The sequence below is a fragment of the Anarhichas minor genome, unplaced genomic scaffold (assembly GCF_050575085.1).
Source record: "Anarhichas minor isolate MPS153535 unplaced genomic scaffold, ASM5057508v1 ptg000136l, whole genome shotgun sequence".
In the NCBI taxonomy this organism is placed as follows: Eukaryota; Metazoa; Chordata; class Actinopteri; order Perciformes; family Anarhichadidae; genus Anarhichas; species Anarhichas minor.
This window is the reverse complement of record NW_027466582.1, coordinates 1,994,509-2,012,170: the sequence shown is the minus strand read 5'-3', so window position 1 is coordinate 2,012,170 and position 17,662 is coordinate 1,994,509.

Sequence of the window (17,662 nt, the reverse complement as noted above, 5' to 3'; positions counted from 1 at the left end):
TGCACCGTCAGCTGGAAGCAGCCGGCTGAGACTCACTGGCTGCAGCTCTCAACTGGGTCATGGAGGGAAAAAGCTGGAGGTGAAATGCCATGTTTTAATAAAGAAATAACTATAAAAGCAAAGCACGCAAGTTATTCATGGAACCGAGATATTTTTACTGTGCTGTACTTGTTTGTACACAAGTGCCTGTGCCAGCAAGTTTTCTCATCCAACACAGCGGATCGTTACATAACATGACCTCCGAATCGTTTGCTGTCACACGGGCTCCCAAAAGCATGATTCCAGGCAGACCTGTGTCATATGTTGGGAACATTTTGAAGTTGGTTGTGCCAAACCCCGAAAAAGAGGACATTTATGAACACAATTGCCTGGTGGGAGTTGGTAGTAATTTCCTTTCTTCACAAGAAGTTTAGCTTTTGGCAACAACAGCACTTAATTAGGGTGAGGAAAAAAGTGTGAAGTGAGTGACGTAGAGACGGCGTACGGCTCTGGTAGTGGCAGCGACCTGTCAATCACAGTAAGCCTGCCTTGGAGCATACTCCTCTTTATGGTCTGTTTGACTCTAAATGGACCATAATTGACTAAATGAACATCGTGCTGTATGCGCAGCACTTGACTAGCTACACTAACTACTCACGTGACTAAGCATTCGGACTGACAACTAATTGGAATTTCATTACCAACAACTGCTTCTCTGTCATTTTTGTGGACATGACAATAAAGATCTCACACTTGCATCGCTGGGTGTGTGTGTGAGGAAATAAGAACACATGGTGAGAGGGAGGAATCTATATAAAATGAATAGGTAGAGGGTGCATTGGGAGTGCAATACGTGGAGCTGAGACAGAGAGTCAGAGGCAGACAGAAAAGTAGAGCAGAGAATCAGCGTTTGCAGTCCCATGACAGAGGAAGTCGGTTTAACAGCTCTGCATAATAATAACTCAGATCGTCAGCATTAAAAAGGTTTCAAATGAAAGCTGACTAAATGTCTCGGCGACCGATTAATAGTATTGAGTCAGTGTCAATCCGTGGTTCGGATGAACGTGGCCTCTGTGCTCAGAACAGTAATTAGAGAGTTGACTGCTCTCTGGAACTGAGAGAATAATGTGATCAGAAATCATAATCCATATTGAGCAATGGCTGCAGTAGACATTAAACTAGTGGGAACTAAGCAGCTTGCGGGACCTAATGAGCGGGGCTCACTTCGCTGTGACTGATAGCTTCCTGGCCGCTAATCTCTTGCTGCTTCTGCTCAGAGTTTGGTTTGGTGGTGGAGCCGCTTTAAGTGGGCAGTTTGCATCTCAGCTCGCCCCGTCCTCTGATGGATCGCCCTGCCTCCTGTAAAGACCCTCTGTTCGTGCAGGAGTGCGGCACGGCAAGTGTGCCTCAATCTCCTGAGGAAGAGTCTCACCGCTCTGTTCCGTTTGAAACATAACTCCAGTCAATGACGAGCTAAAAATCTGCAAACGTTGCAGTGTTTTGATTTATGGTGTTTCGATATAGATCGTGGTTGCAAGGATGTTACCTCATGCCAGATTTTGTGGTATGAGGTTTTGTGTTTGTGTTTAAACCAGGGCTGGGCCAAAACCTCTGTTGGCACAGCGCTTCCATATTCAACTACAGGGAGGAACTCTCTCATGGTGCTCCCGGATGTCAAATAAAGTCGTGACCAAGACCATGTAGTTAAAAATGGTTGTCAATGAACAACTGTTGTTGTTTAGAAACAATAACCCAATCTGAATATCAAAGTTAACACCTCTCCTAGCCTTATTGTTTTTCATTCAGCGGCTGAAGGCTCATAAGTCGATGCCAAAAGCCAAACGATCGATGTACAGTTTCATCAGACAGTTTGTGGACTGCTCTGAAAAGTGATGCCACCGTGGCTTCAATATATTTTGGTGTCATCCAGACGAGTGCGTTGACAGTGATTGATCGCTAAAGTGTGCTCTGTACGTCTTCCCACAGGAGGCCGTGACGATGAGGATGTGTTCGGAGCCCCAGGCCCTGCAGAGGTGTGAAGATGGAGTCCTGACCTCAGGTGGCTCTTCCACCTCATAATCCTCCCCCCCTCCCCTGTTCACTGTGAGTATTTCATCCAGTCGCTGATATGCCTCTGTGTGACTGTGAAGAGCACATGAAGTCATAAAAGGAATTCACAAAATGTCAGAGCTGGAGATGAAGAAAGGGCAGGCTGTTAGGATCTTTATACAAGGGGTGGCAGATATGGATTCATCTTCTGGAACCAAAAGGTTGCGTTATTGAAAAGTATGATTTTAAGAAGCGTCTCAGGTGTTACTGCGTCCGTGAAACCAGCACAAAATATTGATGTACAAGTCTTCAGGGGAAGTATCTCAGCTGTGTCACCAGGAAGACCCACATTGTCTCTAATGAGTTCTGAGTTTTGGAGATCCACGCATGATAGTTAGAACATGATTGAGGTTTCAGGAAAGCTCGTGGTTATGGTAGAGAAAGAGCCAACATGAACTGTTTGATCGTGGCAGGACACAAACTCACATCTCTTGCATGAGAGTCAGACAGTGATAGTCGGTTAGAGTGCTTCGGGTGGGTGGGATCAGCGACTTTCACCCAGTAGACCGCTGTTTGTGTCCCGTGAGAAACTAACAGTAAACGTCAACTTGTTTTGTTACTCGTTAGTCAAGTTAATATCAACCGAGATCTATTTTTTAACCGAACTAGGTTGTTTTGTTGCCTAAACCTTAACGTCCTGTGAAGACAGAAGTTTATTTAGAAAAGACACCAGGCATGTAACGAGCATATGATGCACAACACAGAGCACTGCCTGTATTTCACGAGTTAGGAGTACGAATGTGTTGTATATTCCTGCTATTTACGATGAAAGAGCGTGTGTAATGTGGCTGCTTGGGAGCAGATCATCGGGATGGACTTTTATTTCAGATTAATATTTCAACAGCGAGCAGACCACAGCGAGCACATTTTGTTCATTGAAAACAAACTTTCCAGGGTTCTTCTCTCGGGAACTTTGAACGCTGACCCCAAAATGTCAGCGCTGAATTGTCTCCTCAGGCTGACATGTTGGGTACAAGCGGCACAAAACAAAACAGCAATGTCTCCATACAATGACAGTGTGTCGAGAAAAGCACCCGACTTAGAAGTCATTGCTGGAGATGTCTGGCATTGCATCGAAAAACACCTCGTTCATGTTGTGGTAGATAAAAATGTATCGCAGTGTGAGAGCTTTTCTGGCTTCCGGATTGTTTCTATTGTTTGTTTTTTTCCTAGAAAATAAGGTAATTTCAATTTGATAGTCACACTGGGAGTAGTAGTCAACATTTTACTGTACTTGAGAACCACATTAATAATGTCAAGAAAGTGCTTCTTTCAAGGATAGTGTCAACTGAAAGTTACTACAAGAAACTTTCATTCTGTGTTGTACCAGCACCCAACCGTTAGGCCTTAACGTCCTACTTAGCTCTATTTATGTTGGAGCCTGCAGACAGACGGCCACATTGGCCTTTTAATAGGAAGCATGTCTTGTTTTAAGAGGTGGCTTCAAGAAGAATGCTTCCATTAGTTTCCCATTAGTTTAAATATTATGCAATGGGAACGAGAGTAAATATCCAGACGGAGTATAAATGTGAGGCCTGAGTGTGGAATGTGTATTAGAGCAGGCAATAATTCAAGTAGGCTGAAAAACAAAAGCTTCTTACCTACTGCTGAATTTTTCATTGTTATGCGGTGCATTCAAGGAGAGAAAATGAGACGTGAGGAAGTTTCTTTTGAAACGATAAAGAGGGTAATTAATGTTTAAAACAAAATCTGAGAATAAAATCAAGGCGTTATACTTAGTAACTACACCATAACTTTGATTTATGTTTCATGAGCAGGAAGCCATTGTACAAAGCTACATCGTTAGGGAGAAATGTTACAATATAAACTCGGTATAAAAGCAGGTCGGTGAAGGTGTGGCCAGGATTAGCGAGATGGGTTGCCGACATCACCGCAGACCGTTTTTTTTGATATGGAGCAGAATTCTGTATAAGCGGAGCACGCAATATAAACATCAATACTGCAGTCATTCATGTTCATTTAACAGACATAACCGTGATTGTAATTAATATTTGATTGATCTTGCCCCGATCTATTGTTTTGTGAGTCCTTGTTTCCACGCATCTTTACATCGGAGGTGGCAAGTGGACCGTGAGCACGGACGATATGCTGCGTTCACACAATGAGCCACGCAGCAACATGCTGCAAGTCCTCTTCAATGGAAGCCGGTGATGTGAAGCCAAAAACCTGCACCTGACACTTCAGCCAACGTCAACCGACCATATCTGTTTTGTTTCACCTGTTCTGTTCCGTCTGAAGAAATGCCGTTGGCCGGTTTCAAGAGCTATTTGGCATCATAGCTTCATCAACAAGGGATCGAGCGACAGCGTATCTGACCACACTTGTCGTTCTGTCGCTAAGAGTGTGAGGATAGCTAAGAGACACATTTATAGAATCTGTTTGCTGTGTGAATGAGCCATACTTTTAGTTTTACTGCCCTATCTACGAGGACATAAGGAGTGTATTATGTAGTGAAATTACTTCCATTTATGTTGATTTATTTTTGCTGGATGACGATGAAAAACCGGAGTTGTGCTTCAGAAAAGGAACCTTTTTTTGTAGCAGATGTTATTTGCCAGGCCCGAGAGAGAAGGCAGAATATTTAGTTTAAGACCGAGCGGTGAAGTAACCTGTAGTATAAAGTTATCAATCAATCGTATAGGAAGCACCAGGGAGAAATATTCTGGATTTCTGCTTTAATGAGCACTACAGCTCGGCTGGGAATTTAAAATCTGGGTGATCATCCGGTTAAACCCAACAAAATCTTTTAATAAAAAAAAAACCAATAACAATAAGCCCTAATTAAAAAAAAAGATGCACCTTTATTCCCCCCCCCCCCCCCCCCCTTGTATTGGGAGCCGAGCCCTTTGACAATATGTTCTCTTATTCAACAAGACATGTAACTGAAAAGCCTATTAACGCTTTCCATCAAACTCATTATCTTTCATCGCTTTTAATTGACTTATAAAAAGCCCATGAATCTTTGATCTTGATAACCTGAAGCTAATGATCTTTGCAGGTGTACCACGGTGTAATCATGTAAAGTAGGTTATTAAACATTTTGGTGCAGCAGTGATTTTTCTGTCAGGACGGATTAGCTTCATTTGTGGGGGAAGCTCCCTCACACAAAGGCCTCCCACAGCACGGAATGTATTAACACGCCTCCGTAGAGCGTCGCCTGCTCCCGCGTCTCACGATCACACACTTCATTACTGCAGGATGTGAGACTCTGTCCCTGCACTCTGACTGCACACAGTGATTTGTGAGGATTACAGGCCTTTAATGCCCACAAGTGACAGCTAAACACCGGTGTGGAATGACAATGAAAAGGTGTTTATGGTGCAATCTTTTTCTGAAAATGAAAAAAAAAAAAACAGTAAGTAATTGTGTTTTCTAGTGCCGGGCATCACGGTCAATCCCCAATCTCAGTGGCATCAATCCACATGAGACTGGGTGTCATCTTTTAACTTGAAAAATTGAAGTGACAGCTTTGTTTATGCCACAGCCAGGGCCGCATATTCACTCAAGTACTGCACTTAAGTTCAATTTTGACATACTTGTACTTACACTTGAGTATTCCTAATATATTGCTCTTTATACCTCTACTCCACCACACTTCAGAGGGCCGTATTGTCCTTTACTACTTTTTTCTTTGCAGATTTTAGATTTTTTTTAAAAAACGCTCCCATTATTTATCACCCAGATTCATCTTGTGACCCCTATGTTGGGAGCCTCTGGACTAAACTATCTTATTGTATATAAATTAGTTAAAACTAGCTCCATCTCAACCAGCTACATTAAAAGAAACACGTTGATGCATCATCAGTATTAACAATCAAATAAGATATGGTACCAAAAGCACACTGACGTTGGTGGAGTGGATAATATATGGATAGTGACTACATACCTTCGACCGTCTGAGAATCACCAAGGTTGGAGCTGTGAGGCTGTCGCACACTGTAGCTTTAAGTGCGTCATTATCGTGCTTCAGTATAGTCATCACTGGCCTCAGATCATATCCCACACAGGAACTGATCTCATTTCATGCTCAGTCGCTCTCATGCATGTTGAACACAGGTGTGGCTGGAGAACAGCAGGCCTCTATACGCGCTGCTTTACACCACGTGACTGATTATTTAATGAAGACTGCAGCAGGTTTTTCACTTAAAGGTTTATCTTTAAGTAGAGTGTGAGTGCGCCACTCTTCCAAAACTATAAAATGACTCATATTGCACCTAGAATCTGTTCCCTGCACGTTTTAATTTTAACCCTCATGTGAGATACAAGGTTTCGATCTTCGTATTTTGGAACTGACAGAAACTGAAAGTAAGGAAGGGTGTGATCTCTCAGCTGTTGCAAGTCGGATGAATATGAAGATGCAGGTGCGATGAGACTGGTGTCTTATAGGTCGACTGGATGATCGCATCCTATTTTAATGATTGTGGGATCGGGCTGCCGTGTCGGTGCATCTCATCGGCTTATTCTGCCAGACAGGATTTGCACATATTGATACGAGGTCTGCCCATGGTGCTCTTCTGCTCTGCACTGTGTGGATTTACCATAGACAGAAAAAAACCCAACCCGTTTTATTAACAGCGCTCTCTTCCTGAGCCAGAGCGCTGCCAGAGGAAATATTTTGAGTAGCAAATCCCCTCCGAGGGCAACCATTGGTCAAATTCATAGTCTATGAACTCACCCGACGCAAGGGTCGGGTTGCAAAACAAATCAGACATCACAAAGGAAATGCACACCTCCTGTGGGACCGGAAGCTATAAAGCTAACATTGTGATTCACTCTGAATAGGAACACGAGCTAAATAGCTCAAATGTAAAATGTGTAAATTAGCTGTAAATGTCAGTGCAGCGAGAGCCAAAAGGTCGGTACCATTCATCTCCTTCCCAGCAGAGCGTCCAGTGAGACTTGTTACAGTGACACTGGGGTTACAGGAGCTGATCTCGAGGGGGGGGGGGGGGTTCCTGCACTGCAGCCAGCTGTTACTCTATTAATCATCGCTGGACAGGAAGCTATTCGAGCTCAACGTCTAATTCAACTTTCAGTTTATTTCCTCAAGTGCGTGGTGGGGTAGAGTGATGTGTGTGTGTGTGAGAGAATGTCCGTTGGCGAGTTCTTGCTTGTCATGTGTGTGTCGGTCAGTCACTGCTGTAGGTGCGTCTCACTGAAGTCTCTCTGTAATTGGTTCTCTTACTGTCCAGCCACCAAAGTGCAGATTAGAGGAGAGAGGAGTTTCTGACAGTCATCACCATAGACTATACAAGAAGTGGACGTAGTCAGTCCATCATTAGTTTGTGGACTGATGGTTTGAAGTCTTGAGTTCGGCGATTTTGCTGTCGCCATCTTGGATTACGACTGTCGCCATGTTGTTTTTTTGCAACCGATGAACAGAAGTTACCAAATTTTGAATGCGGAGGAGTGACGTAGAGACGCCGTATACGGCCCTGGTAGAGACATGTCGAGGCTGGCCCAAGCTCTTCGACACTGCACCTATAAGTGCATATGTTTTGTTTTTTAGTATTGTCCACAACATATGTTAAGATTTGATAGGTGTGCGCACTGGCCTCATTGTGAGCCACTGTACCCTATGGTTACTAAGGGAACACACTTCTTTACTTTGGACCTACATTGTGATGCTGATCATACAATAATGATCGGTATCAAAATCAAAATTCCAGTTGTAGTAGTTATGAGTTTCAAATGAATCTGCACAATGCATTGCCACGAGTAACAACACTAAAAGCAGTGATGTGGTTTTTACTTGTTATAGATTATCTAAGTTGAGAAAACACATTCAAAGAAATAGATTTTGGAGACATTTTTGAAAATATGCTTATCTGCTTTCTTTACGGGATTGAGATGAGAGGACTGTGTGTGTGTTATGTACCGTGCAGGAGTCAGGAATTAGTTATGAACTATTCCTTTTAAAGGCTTCAGCAGTGTTGTAAAACGATACGCACTTAACCATGTGAAAACTCTGGTATGGTGCGTTAAGTGTGTGTTAGTGGAGGGAGCTCGTTGTAGCATGTGTGACTCTTGTTTTTGTGTGACCGAGCATGTCTGAGCCACAGGTGTGCTATCGTCTTGTGTATTCTCCAGGTCGTCTGTTTCTGTCGGTGTGGGAGCGAGAGACGCGGAGGCTGTGATTAGCGGGCTGAGCCCGTGAGTGAACCTATGGCAGAGAGACAGCACAGTGCAGGTAAGAACTGCCAGAGTGTGACCAACTGTAATGCAACACGACAACACAAGCCGTACAAGGATGTGCCCGGGGAGAGAGCCTTCTGTCGTAGGTCATAGTCCAACATGACTAGCTATCTCAAGGCTGCCTCGCAGCCCTTAGAAGCTGTGATCCATTACACCCAACCATGTAAGAATGGTAGATACAGTGAACACAGATGTTTATATCGATGATGTTCTTTGTAGAGCCAAACTGTTATTTGAGAGTTTAAATTAGGCCCTTATTTAAACAATAGAAGGCACTTGGTCTAAAGTGCATGGCGCATTTAGGGGGTATCCAACTCCACTTCTGCTAGTAAACGGCGTATAATCTGTGTTGCATTTCGTCCCTTATTAATCATAGTTTTTTGGGGCCTGAACCAATCGGAGTGTCATCTCCCACTCCCTTTAAAAGCCGGGTGTGCCGGCAAATTGGAGAAGCCGGTGGTTTTGTGGAGTGAAAATGTTGCTTTTGAAAGACTAAACGCCAACCTATCAAATTACCTCCATCTAATGCTGCCGTTTGGACTCGCTAACGCTCTGGAGTTATTGGAAATGTTGGAATCACATGAGTCGGATGTAGTCTTATGCAGCCTCCTCTGGAATTCTACAAATAGTATAATACTGATATTATTAGTGTAGCCTCGTCTTTATCTTTATATATACCCATACAGTAATATGGCGATTAAAAAAAAAAATGAATGAAGGGGAATCTTCATTTGCTTTCTGAGGGTGTTTTTATTGGAATGTGGATCTTTCAGATCAATTTGAGGAGTGCCTCTGGTTTGCATGTTCAACATTTGATCTTAAATGGGTCATGCAGTGTGGGACTCTTGGTCTTGAATGTTTCTGAACCCATCAAAGTCTTGCTCTTGTCTCGGTCTCGATACAGCTCTGGCTGAGCTGGGATTGACCCTCGGTGCACTCCTTTTGATTGGCAGATCTGAGCACAAGATGGACGTTAGAAATGCATTACCTCTGATTGGCGAGGCCAACGTCATTCTTTTTGGGATTCACATTTCCAAAAAGCTGCAGTGAAAAGACTGTGAGGGAAAGTAGAAGCTAAAATTGTCCACAGGCTTGCAGAGCAGTAGGAACAAACACCGCAGGCGGCTGCCTTTTGTACTTCATATAAATCAATGTTTGCCACAAGCCTCCTGCCCATGTCAGAGGCTGGAAACGTTCTTAATACAGCTGCAGGGATGATGTATCATTGTAGGCCGAACCCGGAAGTTAGCATCGCACCGGTTATTTCGAAAAGGCCATTGGATTTTGGAAACATAAGTCCATGATACTTACACGTTCTGTTCAGCACAATAATCTTAACAAATGAACACCACTTCTCATCTCCACGTCTCGAAAAAACTTCTAAATTTACAAGACGGGTATACTGACATATTTTATATTGTGGAAGAATCCATGAAAATCACTGAAGCTCGTTTTAACCAGACCTTAATCACAAATTTCAGGCATTTAACCGAAAACCCATTTTTTTAATTCAAGTGCAAAAATGCTGACTCATACTAATTTTCTTGGTTTTAGGACTCATTCTAGCAGCACTCCATCATTCAGCAGCTCTCCTCATCGAGCAGATATTGGGCACTTGCTTAATTTCCTCCCAAATACACCACAAGTGTTTTCTTGTCCTCCTAACTAAATTTACTTTTCCTAAATCTGAACCAACTGCTGCTGTAATTCAATATAACTAAAATAGCTCATAGAAATGAAGACAAATCACAGAGAAATATATTTGCGCAGTGAAGCTGGAGAAGGTTTAGAAGAAGGGGAGGTGATTCTCGTGACATCTATCAGTGCTGTGGGAGCTCTGTGGGGTTCATCGCTCTTCAAGCTAATCCAAAGCTGTCTTTAGGAATGACAGATGCTTGACTCTGAAGGCATTGACAGCAGATGCCTCTTTCATCCGGAGAGGGCAGCCATGCATCACCACCCAGCCCTCAAACAGCAAATCAATCCGGAGCAACCAGGTAGGACAGGAGGCTTTCCAGAGCAACTCAGTCGGAGGGAGGAATGCTGAATGCACCACACGTTCACCAGAGGTGTCTGCTTTACAAACCACAGAGCATTAATGGCTCTAAACGCGTGGCGATGTAGTGATACTGAACAAAATGACGAAAAACCTAAAACCATACAGGAAGATGCAACTTCATACCTGCTTCAACAGAATTTAAATGAGAACCACTTAATGTGTCTTTACAGGAACTCGTATATGGTGCAAAGGATAACTCGTCGAGCATTATTTTAGAGGTTTAACCTCTTTTGTCTTACCCCGCTGCTCTTTCAGTCCTATAAAACTGCTTTTCCTTTGAAGTTTTAAAAAGCCACAAGGGAAGGGTTACTTTTTCTACAGATAGGATTTCATGTCTTTCTTCAGTCGCATTCTTTCTGTCGAGTGCTCTTATCCCTAAAGAGCCGCAGCAGCAATTGCAGCTTGAGTGGATCAATCTGAGAATTGCCCGTGAAATTCAGCGCGTTCCCGTGCTGAAATCCTTCTGATTATGTTTCACGGATGATGTGAGAATTTTTAACGCACCAACGGTGAGTTTACACAATCTCTGGCACACCTTCCAGGTGTTGAGTTGGATCCTCTTATGGACAAACTCCACCGGCTGCAGGCTTCAAAAGTTTTTTATTTTTTATTTTTTCAAATTGCCTTTCAGTTCATCTCCCGCTCAAGACTGATGCAAATGGGATGCTGAAAGCCAGGAATCAAGGATCAAGGAGTTTCCCCTTTCACTCACACAGTTGATCTCATTACAGCCAAATGAGAAATCTACAGACAAAAATAGACAAAGTAGTAAAATGAAACATCTAAATGTGTATTTTGGATGTTTTCTTTGTCTGATAGAAGAACGTTATGAATGCAAAATAGCCCAAAATCTCAAAATTGATCAGTGCATTAAAAAGGCTGACAAAGCACTGTTCTCACACGCAGATCGTGGCCGTCATGTTTCACCGATCGTTGTCTCTCGCAAATTGCAGATACATCTGCAATCCTACAGGGCAGTTGCATTCTCATATGTGGGATGCAACTTTTTACTGATTTATGAAACTTGTCATTAAAGAGGAAATTATCTCATGTTGCAAATTTTGTGAAACGGCTCCTGTTCGTTATCTTACCTGCTGTTTACAAACTCAGACATCTATTCTGCTTTTTTCTTGATAATCAAAGTATTTAATAACAAATACCAAGGTACTTTTTTCCTAGACTGCATTTTTTCCAAAGGCCTCTCTGAATACATATTCAGTGGGCACACTAAATACATGACAGCTTCAGAGCAGCTATTGACTTTGCTCTCCGCCTTCAAAAACCCATGTTGTGTTCATCACTGTATGACTTGCTCTACACTAAACTGGCTTGTCACCCTTCATACCTGCTCAAGAGCAAGACGAGTGACAAGCAAATCTCGGCAACATGGACTCCTACTGCTTAGTCTGATGCAGTGTTTGGTTCACTGATAAACTGATTCAGTTTGTCAGCTGGCATTACGGCTGTCGGCCTTCATGCTGCCGACTATCAGCCCTCAGAATCAGAGAGGCTGTAGCTGAAGCGATCTCGGCTCTGGCAGATCAAAGTCACCCCTCCCAGGGTGGAGCGAACCCTCGCTCGGGCCCGAAAAAAAGGCAGAGCGCCGCAGGCGGTTACAGGGGTCAGAGGTCAGGGAGACGGCTCTCTCACTCAACAGGCAACTCGTGTAGTCCTCTGGACAGAGGAGGACACACGGGGAAGACGGCAGAGACATGTGAAGATCATGTTCACGTTTCCATTATGCACATTTTCAAATATCGCATTAGAAGAAACTGTGTGGGGATGGTGAAAAATTCCTCAATTGCGCAAAAAAGGTTTTTACGCTCACTTGTAATGGGAAAATATGTCATAGTCTCATGTGAAGGTTTAAAGAATGTAAGTCCTAAAAGTGCAGACACCAAACTGTAGTTTCAGTAGATGACTTTAATTAGTTTAGTATCCAGGTGTCTTGTTATCTGTTATCTTGTGCACTGTTTCTTTCTTCGTAAGACGGAGACACAGAGAGGCCTTGACTAACAGAGATCCTTTGTCTGAAATACTTTTACTTCCTTTATGACACATTATCTGAAGTTGTAAAGGCGTAAACCTTTGCATGCATATATGATGTGTGAGGGTAAAAAATGTCTATTCTGTCTCTGCAATGGTCATTTTAACAATGTCACAGTGGCTTCAAAGGAAGCATCTGCTGTGTGTTTAAACGGTTTATTGTAAGGCAAACTGTGAACAAAGGGATTTGCAAACAGGAGATGAAGCATCTTCCTGACTGTCTTAAATGAAGTATACTAAGGCTCGAAGGATGACCTGCCTTTTATTGTGTACTTTGTGTATTCTTGTTAGCTAAGCAGATAACAGGAAGCTGTCTGAGCATAAATGTCCATGCATTGTGAGTGTTTGGACAGACCACTCTTACAGATCACTGCAATGTGTCTGTGAGACTGTTCTCTTTGCTTGCAAGCAAATAAATTGACTTTACAAACCTTGATCGTTCATCAAGACTCTGTTTACTTTATGTTGATTGAAAACCTTCACTTTCTTCTCCCGACTAGTCATAAGAAATATCCCATAACACACTTGAGGTGGTTTTTCGCTTTGTGGAAAAAGAGTTGATGCGCTAAGTGGGATTTGTAAACGCCTTGCCGAATAACTTATCTATCTAACTCACGTCTGAGCGACTCTTCAGATATTCCCATAACGTGTAAATGTTTATTTTCTGCTATATTTGAGCGGTCCATGTGTGCTACATAGGAAAGATATGTGCGCTAAAGACCAGATGCCAGATGTGAAATAACATTTTTCAATTATTATATGAATGCGTTTAATAGACAGGACCTGCCATCAACACACAATGCTTAACTTCTGTTCCATTCATTCAGGTTAATTTCCCCAAGACCTGTATAATATGAGAGTCAGCGGTGAGAACAATAATCAATAATGCATTAATTTGATTGATGGACTGACAGACCTTACTGCTAACCCTTTACTGAAATCAAATACAGTACAATGTTTTACTCCTTTACTGTCAGATGTTCCTGCTAATTTGTCCACCCCCTGTATAGTATAGGTGAGTCAGTGGCGGCATGTGACGACTATCTCTGTTACCAGATGAGAAAGCTAATGTTTTAATCAATAGATGAATTGATCAGGGCCTTAACTGCAGTCAAATACAATGCTTTGTTTCAGCTAAATTATAGTGCCAGGTGTTCCTATTCATTTGTCCACCACTCTGGATCATACAAAGAAGAGATGTGAAGACTTTTTCCTGTTACAAGAAATCAAAGCTTTTTTTTATTTTGTAAATCTATTTGTTTAATAGACAGGAACGCTCGACTGGAATCGAATACAGTACAACATCTGTTCTTTGCTCCATTCCACTATGTTCCTGTTAATCAGCGTGGCCCCTGTATTCAGAATATTCTCACACCAGACATGTAGTCTAATTCTCAGCCGATATCAAGTGTTAAAACTCTAATTGAATCCAATAAATTGGTCAAAATAGCACAGTATGAGTTGATTAAAAGCACTTAATGTCTCTCTAATGAGTTGAAAGAGGGCTTTCCTCACCTCCCCTCCAAAGATATCGGCTCAACATCCTGATAAGACTGCCAACTATGTCTAATAGCCTCGGCTTCCACTGAATCATCCTGTACTCTCCCACATCCTCCTCCTCCTCCTCCTCCTCCTCCTCCTCCTCCTCCTCCTCTCGCTCTAATTTGCTCTCGTCAGAAAAATCTCTGCTCCGCCTCGATCCTTAGCCCGTGTGGTAGAGTTGATTTTTATATTCTTACCTCGTTCCTGTTCTCGGTTGGTTGCGTCTATTCTCAGACTTGTACTCAGACTACCTACCTTATCTTGCTTTTAATGTTGCTGATGTATGCATCCTTATAAATAGCACTAGATACAGAAATGTGCTTTACATGGTGATGTCTAATGATTGCCAGGTTTTGCAAAGAAAACAGAATTTCCCTTTGCTCTTTATTCTTTTTATTCTTCTCTCTCTCTCTAACAACCTCTTACTTCCAGCTGCTTAGAATAATTAAGATCTTTTGTAACCATTTATTACAACAAAGGGAGTATGAAAATGACTGCGCTATGGAGGGGGGCTGAATCTTGTATTACATTTTTTAAGAAAAGGTATATTTAATTTGAACAAAAGGGAATCTCATACTTGTGGTGAACCATCCCCTAAAAATGCAAAACTCTCCCACAAGATCTCCAAACAACAACACACTTACGACAAACATAACGAAGAGGTGAAATAGCACGTGATAAATAAAGAGCTGCTAAATAAATGGTATTTACAGCCACCGAATCTGCAAAACCTGAGCGGGCTCCAGCTCTGTGGCTGCTGAAGGGCTTGAGCGCCGCAATATTTTCACCTGAGATGAGATGTCTTAACAGTGCTAACATGTCTAACATGGTGCTAACTCACTAACATGACAATACAGACGCTGGTACATTCAAGTTCAGTGCTAAAGTGAGAAAAAGAGAGCTGAGTGCAGCACGCACTTTCACTCTATTGACCACTTAGCTCTTTTGCACAGAGCCGAGTTGGGTTTTTCACATGGTGACGTAAATAGTTACAGCTGTCACTGTAGCTGACAACGTTATTATTAATGTGTCCAATTGAGAGTCAGGTGCAAATCACAATGAAATAATTAACTAGCGGCGCACGTTTAGCCTTTAGCGGCTGCATGAGACGCACTGGGCTTCCAAGTCACTGCAATGTAAACCAACCCACGTCAGTGTTGGACGCTCAAAGGAGCCGCTGTAGATTGTGCGATAGTCCTCCTAGTGCTGGTGGATGGGTCCAAAAAAAAAGGCCCTCGTGAGACCGCAATTCGTGCGCCTAACGTGCATCAAATTATGTTCTAACTTTACACGAGGCATCGAGGGCTACTGCAGTTCTGCTGAAAACACACATCAGTGTGAGATGCGTCCGTCTGCTCCTCAGCGAGAGACAACAGAGCTTCCAGTCAGTGTGGAGGATAAACCTGTTTGCATCAGATGGAAGTGCTCCGTCAAGGTTAATTGCTGAACACAAACACTTCAATTATCAGGGAAAAGAGAAGGTGTCTATGGCATTACTTCAAATGCCTCTTCACCAACAGCCTGTTACACAACACCATCAATTGTCAGCTTGTTGACTGAGGATACCCACTTGTATCCTGTTAAATGGGAACGTGAAAACGGTTCACTGTGTAGCATCTCACACTTGTCTTTACATCAAACGCAGAGAAAATCGAATACCTTAATAATCTGCTCTGTGTGTTTGACCTATGCACATCTCCAGCCCGTTTATGTATATTCATTCACACGCTCTGGCGCAGTGCGAGCAGAGTGGGCGTAGTGACTTTGTTAGTCAGGTGACTACTGTACTTTGTCTGTTTATACGTCCGAACAAGATGTGTCCACAACTGCAGGCGTGATTTGAAATGATACGTGATATTGATATTCAGGCACTTCAGAGGATGATTGTGATTCTGGTGTCTGACCTTTTTGTCTCAACACATCCTCCAGGTCAAACCAACACGGTCCATAACAAGGTAACTGGGAAAACTAATCAAAATGAAATTATTTCCATGAAATTTACTGTGGACTTTCATTGCACCACAATCAGTCAAAGTTTCCACATAATATCAAAATCTAATAAGCAGGATATTGCAACCATCTTGCGCAACAGTGGCAATATGTTTTTTTAAAGCTGGTTATGCTGGTTATGAAACATCATGATTATGGGTAAATAAAATAATTTTACAGTTAAAACATGTCAGTGAGATGAGACACATCCCAACGTATCTTCAAACAGTTTGTATAATATCTTACGGAAAGTTACTCCTCATTTTTCGTGCGGTTTCCTACGAGAGACCGCAACACGTGTCAATTCCACTCGTTAAATGCATAAAGTCTTTTTCAAAATAAACTTCACAGGAAACAACTTAGTTAGGGTGAGGCAACACGCCTACGTAGTTAGGTTTAAATAAAATGAATGTTCCTCTAGCACAACCTAAGGACAAAATAGCAACATTTTCTGCTCTAGGGGCCACTAGTGGTGATCGTGTCATCGTCTTATTTTACACTGTAGTTTAACTGTACTAATTATTTAGTAAAGTCTTGCAGTCAAGGGAGCAAACGCCATGGGGCCGTTGTGTGCTGCCTCCCCAACCAGCAGCAGAAGACTCTACAAAGCAATGAAAGCAGCACACTCTAAAGTTAAATGTCCGCTGTGCTTTGGTTTCCTCCTGTGCTGGCTCTAACCACATCATTAGTGCTTTTTTGTTCCCATTGAGATGTTTTACACTGTGCAATGTCTTCACCCATCATTAGGATCAATTTAAAAGGCGTGAGGTGTGAACATCACCTGATCAATGATGTTCACAGAGTCCCTTAGACTTGATCTAAACTACCCACACTAACATTATGTTAAATGTCTTACCCAATCACTTCCAATCTCCAGTTAATCTCATTCTGTAAGATCTCAAATTAAAGCTTGTGTTTTAAACACAAGCTGGACTCCGGCTGAGTTAGGAAATGCTGGTTGTTTAGATAAGAGATGAGATAGAACTGTATTCACTGTGAGGGTCAAGTGGGGACATTACTCATCACTTTATCATGTTTGCTCTCATTTCTCTTGTTCACTCAAACACTATGTTCTTCAATTGATTCCAATCATGTCAACTTTGCTGTTTTGTTTTATTGTTAACTGTTAAGCTACTGTCAATGAATGGTCATGATCCCTCCTTTTCCTGCTAGGCTTTTATTGTGAAACATTGATGTGAAACGCTTGGTAGAAATTGAAAAAAGAAAACACACATCTGAAATGATTTCGTGTTATGTGTTTATGTAAAAATTGCTACGCATTATATCACTATAAAATGTTCATGCCTCCGCCAGCCATGTTCCAAATAGCTCCAGATGGCTGTGCCATCTGTGTGCGAGTGTGCGAGTGTGTGTAAATGTTTAGTGCTCCCGGTGAGCAGGTGGCACCCAGGCGGCAAACTCCGGCTCTGACAAGTGAAGCCAATGCGGAAGTGTCTTAAACTAGCATTCTCTCAACTGACCATCAGGGGGCGACTCCTCTGATTGCCAAAAGTATTCTGATTGTATGGTCCATTTAGAGTAAAACAGACCATAAAGCAGGGTATGCTTTAGGGCGGGCTTACTGTGATTGACAGGTGTTTATTCGTTGCAAAAAGAAAACATGGCTGTGTCCATATTTCAAGATGGCGACGGTCAAATCGATGAACTCAAGGCTTCAAAACGGACCAAACCAACGGATGACGTCTCGATGAAGCTGCAACT